Source organism: Natrix helvetica (genome assembly GCF_964273705.1).
Source record: "Natrix helvetica genome assembly, chromosome: 2".
Taxonomy (NCBI): domain Eukaryota; kingdom Metazoa; phylum Chordata; class Lepidosauria; order Squamata; family Natricidae; genus Natrix; species Natrix helvetica.
Genome location: NC_138552.1, coordinates 88,219,614 through 88,227,331, shown reverse-complemented (window position 1 = coordinate 88,227,331; position 7,718 = coordinate 88,219,614).

Here is a 7,718-nt window from a genome sequence, read left to right as displayed (position 1 = left end):
CTAGTTTCCAGTGTAAGTCCGGGCTCAATTACGGTCATAAGTCAAGGACCAGCTGTACAAAAATCATATTTTAAATAATATTCTAATACCTATAACCAATCAGAACCACACCAATAAAATAGAAATAGTGGTCCTAAAATTTAACTACAGATAAAACCAATGGAATCAGAATTTTAAATTCCTGAGAGAATAAAACACCCTTTGTGTAAAGTTGCAATGGTAACCCCTCCACGGGGATAAAAAAAATATTAGTCAGTGTATCACAGTGAAGAACAGTTCCTATTATCTTCTCTGAAAAAGACAGGAGAAATTTCAATAGGAGAAACGTAGCTTTCAAGCACCCAGATCCCAAGTTTTAAAGCGATAACCAAAACTTATTCAAGTCTCAAATTATTATTATTTTTTTTAAAAAAAGCTTAACTGATGAATACATTCCCTATTTCTACCCAAATCAACAAGCCACTCCCTTGCAGAATCAGATCAAAGTCAAGATGGACTCAAGATACCACTATCTCTATCTGTTGGGTGACAGAACACGTGCAAACTCAAGGGGACTCAATTCATTACAGATCATTAGAGGGAAGTAGCCTTCAGGTTTATGTTGACCTTTGGTGACTGCCTGGATTGGTCCCTGCAGTTTTCTTAATAAGATTTTCAGAAATGGTTTGCCATTGCCTGCTGCAGAGGGCTGAGAGTGGCCCCAGGTTGCCTGGATGGCTTCATGATTAAGGGCAGAAATAGAACTTGGTCTCTTGGTTTCTAGCCTAGTTCCTTAACCATTACCCCAAACTGTCTCTCATTGCAGACACAGATATTGTGCTTAAAATGATCATTGGGAGCTGCATTGCTAAATGACATGGTTGTAAAGTCTGATTATCACATGATTATGCCAACTTACAGCACTTATGGCACTCGTTTATTTGATTGTATCCCACCTTTATTATTTTTACAAATAGCTCAAGGCAGCAAACATATCCAATGTTTCCTATTTCCCTGACAACAATCCTGTGAGGTGAGTTGGACTGAGAGTGAGTGCTTTGCCCAAAGTCACAATTTGATGGCTAAGACAGGGAATTGAATTCACGGCCTTCTGCAGTTGCTCTTGTTAGGTGAGTTCTGTTTCACAGCACACGCACACACCATTTGTGATCTGCTACCTTACCCATTGACTTCGCTGATCAGAAGTCAACAGCAAAGATCGCAAATGGTGATCATGTGACTGCAGATCACTGACAAAAATTATGAGTCAGTTGCCAACTGTCCGAACCAAGATCACATGACTGGACACTGGAACGGCTGCACCTATGAGGAGCCTTTGTAAATCCCTCTTGTTCAGCGCCATTGTAATGTTGAATGGTCTCTGAAGAGTGATCGGTCAATGAGGACTATGTCAGGCCTGCAGCCATATTTTCTTTTGGGTCTTTGGCCTGCCACAATTTCTATTATTCTGCTATGCGTTTTCTATTGTGGGAAAATAGGAGGGGGGATTGTAAAGAGTCACATACTATGTAGCCGCAACAAAATTCTTTCAGAAAGCCAAGGTCATCCTTTGTCTCTGCATCTCTGCACCTTATCGGAATTGGATGGGTGGAACTGCCAGCATGGCAATAGGAGATTGGACCATATGATGGGCTTGTGGGTGTGGGGGAAAGATCTTGAACTTTCAACTAGGTGGGGAAAACCAGGAAGTTTTCAGATTAGGGTTTTCCCAGATGTGCCAACATGGCCCTTTATAAATTAGAACTTTGAGCAGTGCTTTGCGTTGGACTCTTGATTTACTTTTGGATGCTATTTGGAACCCTGACAGACTACCCGTATAGCAGTCATAAATGAAGAATTGTCCTACCTGGGTTCAGGATTTCATCTTGTCATTCTTGGTTCTGACCGGGGGGAAAGAGGCATGGATATCATGCCAACAATTCTCCAGTGAAGCATTCAAGTTTAAACAGTTTGGAAACCCAAACTACAGATTTTTCATGTGATTCACTGGAATTAACTTTTGCAAATGATTTTTTTCTGTATAGCTTAAACTCTTGTGTTCCCCCTTTTTCTTGTTCATGAGTAGTCTTGAATTACAAATGCTGCTGAAAAATAGGAGATTAAGCATAGTTAAGCAGGTATGTTTACAAAAAATAGAATGTAATACTGGTTACTTTTTGGTGGGCATTCATGGAATTTTTGCTGGACAAAGTATACTTTCATCTGATCTGGTTAAGCATTTTTCTTCTTAAATAAACATTATTCCTACTCCAGTTAGTCAGCAAGCTAAATTTCTCATACCAGTTAAGAAATCCTGAATTCACACTCTTGCTTTTTAATTTTAAGATGAGTTCAAGGGGATCCTACAATAAAAATGAAGAACAATGGAAAACTGAAATCTGAAAATTGATGAGAGATATCATATGGTAGATATCTCAAAAAGCAATTATTAGGTATGTAATTTATGATAATTCTGCCATTGGCTGGCTAATATAGGTATTTAATTTTTAAATTTTTTTTGCCTTTTGTTTCAAAACAATTCAACCAAATATGGAAATTTTGGGGGAGATATATCCTGCACAGAGAAAAATGTCTTAGGGCTACTTCCAGTTGATAACATTTTACAGTTTTTCAAACTTGTATTAAAAGAAAAATATTCCGGCTTTTGAATCTGAAAGATGAAGTTGAAGGTAATTTAATTGAATTCAAAACCGAGTGACTCCATTTCGATAATCCTGGCAGTGTTACAAAAATTTTTTGCCATTGTTTTCTTCCAGATGTTTTCAGCATGCTTTTTTCAACTTCACACTTTACAATAGTTGTTTATGTGTGTGTTTATTAATTTTTTATGCCACTCATAAAAATAGAGTTGCCTTATAGTTGCCTATAAGGCAACTCTACAATCCTGGAATTCTTGGGCAGTTCTTCTAATATTTACTCAAGCTACACTATATTGCCAAAAATATTCGCTCATTCATCCACATAATCAGATTCAATTGTGAGCGAATACTTTTGGCACTATAGTGTATATAGTAACTTGAATATTTTCTTTTGTCTAATATAACACGTTTGAAAAACTGTAAAATGACATCAACTAGAAGTAGCCCCAAGACATTTTGCTCTGTGCAGGACATACCATCTCTCCCAAAATTTCCATATTTGGTTAAATTGTTTTGAAATATGAGACAGAGAATTAACCCTGCTTAATATTTAAGATAAAGATTGTGAAGGTGCTGTTATACACTAATGTGTTCTAAGTCTATAGGATGGCTTACATAACTTTTATTCTGCTTTAAGTAAAGGTAAAGGTTCCCCTCGCACGTATGTGCTAGTTGTTCCTGACTCTAGGGGGAGGTGCTCATCTCCATTTCAAAGCCAAAGAGCCAGCCCTGTCCAAAGACGTCTCCGTGGTCATGTGGCTGGCATGACTAAATGCCGAAGGCGCACAGAATGCTGTTACCTTCCCACCAAAGGTGGTCCCTATTTTTCTATGTGCATTTTTATATGCTTTCAAACTGCTAGGTTGGCAGAAGCTGGGACAAGTAACGGGAACTCACTCTGTTACGCGGCGCTAGGGATTCAAACCGTCAAACTGCTGACCTTTCTGATCGACAAGCTCTGTCTTAGCCACTGAGCCACCTCGTCCCTTTATTCTGCTTTTACAACTCTTAAAAAGCTTTGTTCTGGCTACAATCCCCTTAGAACTACTCTAAAACTATACAACCACAACCTCAGCAATCTTCTTGATTAGTTTTAAAGGATTTCTTCATTAAGACTTTATTATGTAGTTTTCTTCTCTGCTTTATGGGAAGGATTCATTAGAAAAATATTGTAATTTAAAGTAAGACACTTGGCACTAATTTTGTAGGTATAAACTATTTCACATGCTTCAGAGTGCTCATAGGGAGAAAAATACACTGATTATTCCACACACTGTGAGTATGTACTGTAGTTGCTTTTAACTGTTGGGCCAGACTTCACCTAATTTGTTGAGGGTTTTTCACAGCGTGTATTCTTGCCAATTTTCCAGCTTCTGACAAAGGTTCACAATTAAGCTGTCTCTTTTTATTTCTCAGAAAAAAGCATTGGAGCCGTGGAGAATAGTTAAAAGGGAATTAAGAGCCAAGCAGGTTAACATCTCTCCAGAATAACTGGAGATTACTGAATCACAGAAGCATAGTTTTAACCCACCCACCCCCTACTCAGCACAAACATCCAAATTAATGAGCCACTGACAGATGGCTGCCTAGACTTTGCTTGAAGCCATTGACGTTGTTGTTTTCCATTAGGATGGAGCTCACTACTTCTCAGGATAATTGATTCCCTTCTCTTAATATTAGAAATCATTTTCTCATAGTGATTGAAAATCTATATTCCTACAACTTAAATCCATTTTTTTGTGCTCTGTGTTCTGGAACAGTGGATAACATCTTATTCTTTGACGAATTTAAAGAATGCTATCATATCCAAAAATCCTCCCTTCTCAAAGCTAAATATTCATAGTACCTTCAATTTCTCCTGATAGGACTTGATTTTTAGTTTTGTAATTGCCTCTGTTCCCTAGATCTATAATGGTTCTAAATTTTTCTGAATGCTGTTTAGTCCGAATAAAGAACAATTGTTTTCTGTGATTTAGAAATTATCTCTGTGTTGAAAGCCATAATAAAAACTATTAAAAGATTCCATTGTGGTTAATAAACTGTTTCAAGAACATTAAGACCATTCACAAAGCATGTGTTGATTTAGGCACTGTTTTTCAATCTCCTGTTCTTCAGATTTTTAATTCCCATAATTCCTTAAAACAGCATGGCCAATGATTGGAAGATTATAGCAGTTGAGCTTTGATACACTGGAACAGATTCCATCACAATTAGCATAGACTGAGATGGATTGAGTAGTTTATAATTCAATAGGATGTAGACAACTGAGCCATTGTCTTAAAAATGTTGTGTGAATGAGTCCATCATATTAAAGCATGTGGGGTATTTATTTCAGCATAGCATATTATTAGAATAAACCATGTTATACCTGACCATCAGGAAGGATGGGCTGGGAAAGCAACACAAACAATGAAAAAATCTTAGTCAAATATCTTAAATACAATAAAAAGAAACACCAAACAAAGAAATCACTCAAAATCGCCATAGTTATTTTTAAAATATCACCTTTTTAAAACATGGCCCGATGCTTGAGAGCTATCACATGATCAAAACAAGAAGAATAAATAAATTTTGAAAGCAGAATAATGAGAAAAGGTAAAGGCAAGAACATAGATCAATAAATTTCAATTTCCATAGATAACTATTTTTCTTTTACAAATAACTTTTAAAGATGCCAAATACAATTTTTCAGTTTAGTTCCCTTGCCTCTTGCTTGTATATTTGATAACTAAAATAAATGAAGCCATGTTAAGGCAGTACACCAGAAGCCATTTAAGGCAGTAGGATAGAAGCCTTTTTAAGGCATAACAGAACACACACCCCGAGGGGTGTTTGGGGTGTCTTACCTCCACAGTATTTGTTTCCAGAGTGTAAGTAATCTGTGTACCAAGTTTGGTTGAAATTGCTCAAGGCGTTCCAGAGTCATGCTGGAACATATACACATACACCACCATTTTTTAATATATAGCTAAGTCCCTTTATTCAGACATCTAACTTTGAAGTTTGCTTCAATACATTTTGGGCATAAATAATTTCAACCATCTTGAATCATATGGGCTGCATTTTAGGATAATCTGCATTTTAGGATAAGCTGTTAAAGTGTTTAAATTAGAGAAGAACAAATACAAACAACTAGGCAGGAATAAGTATCAGCTCAGAATATTAGACTTGTCCCCAAAGGCAGATTTTTCTACCTTTTTCCTTCCTTTAAAATGCTTCAAATGTCAAATTTATTCAGGATGGAAGATTTTTAACTCTGATTGATGATGGAGTCCATCTAACAACGCAAATTATTCTGGCAAAGAGACCCACAGGGATGTTTGCAGAAAGAGATCAAAAAAGCCAAGTTTATGGCTGTACTTAAAAAATGGGAAATTTTCAAATCACACAGACTGAGTCACTCACTTGAATGTTTGACATCTTCCCCCATAGATACCTCCAAGGGTACAGATAATGGAAGCCAAAATCCATCACAGGCACTTTGCCTTTATCCAGAAGCTAATCATGAGCAGGTACTTGAGATTTTTAAACTCAGTTATCTTGTTTATAGCCAATACTACTGTTCCTTTAATGGTACCCTGTTACCCATTTTGATCAGAACTACCCTGTTTCCCTGAAAATAAAACCTCCCTGGATAATAAGACCAATTGGGCTTTTGCGCTAAAATAAGCCCTCCCCCGAAAATAAGCCTTCCATGAAAATATTGCAACACAGCAGCAGCCATGAGGTGACCACGCTCGTTGTCTCAAAAATAATAAGAACTCCCCGAAAATAAGGCCAAGTGCTTATTTTGGGGGTTAAAAGAAAATAAGACCCTGTCTTATTTTGGGGAAACATGGTAGATATTTATAAACTTTTTAGTGAAAGTTTTTTTTATGGCATGGAAGCAAAACATGGAAATTTCTCTACTTATTTTACTTCCTTCTCTGTCTATTTGTTACAAGACATTAGAATCAAATTTTATAACTGGACCACGTGGAAGCTGAATTACATGACTCTCTACTTATTGGAGAATCGAGGAATATCATATATAGGGAGCCTTACAATCAACACAGACTTGAATCTATCTCTCTTGAATCCTGAATATTATACCACACTTTTTCATCCAGTCTCATAAGCAAAGGTGGTTCTAGGTCCATATTCGATTTGGGCCAATGCCCGTAAGATACAAGACTCCATAAATTTTGTGTGTTTTGCTTAGATGAATATGAACAACTTTAAAATAAAACATTTTACAATTTCACAACAGTTAACAAAAGGGACTGTCTGAGAATTGCTGAGAATATGAAAGATAATTTTATCTCATGCCTGAACAACTGCCTTTCCCTTTCCTGTACATCTCTAGAACAAGGGTGTATATCTAATGATACAGTGATGTAACTGTAGAATGTGACCTTAATAGTTTTGGTGGAGCCCCCTTACACAATCATATCTTTCCCTACACAGGGAGGAAAACATGTGGTGAAAGAAAATATCTTGCAAGTTCTCTTAACAAGACATTTCAGTATTTGCAGAAGAGCTTGTTCCAAACTAAGAATGTACAATGTTAAGAAATCTTAATCTTCTTACCAGTGAAAGGCTAAAGAAAAGTACTACACACACAAAGCCAAGAAATGTCCTCCAGTCCCTTATGGTTTACATCCATACTCCTCTTAAAGCAAAAAACAAAAGAGAAAGGAAGAAGGGTTTGTAGTCTTAATGTTGTCTGGATTCACACATAGGCCTTAGCTGTGGTTTGCTGAATAAGCCACAGCAGTTAAATTGACATATGTTAACTTCTATCCCAAAATCAAATTACTTTTTGGCTTATCATGATGCATGAATCCAGTCTTTCTTGTAATGACAAGAGTCTTGGGAAATATACACATTTGCTCTGAATTGCTTGAAGAAATGATGGAACAAAAAGCTAAAGAAGCCCTCCCTATAATGGGAATAAACTACTTTTTCCCACCCAATAATCAGCTGGCTTCCTTTCCTTTAAAAAAAATCCACATTATAAAGCATTTTACCCTTTGTCAACATTCTCTATTGCTAAATCTGTTTAATAGGATGTGAAACTTTAGATCCTCAGTAATAACA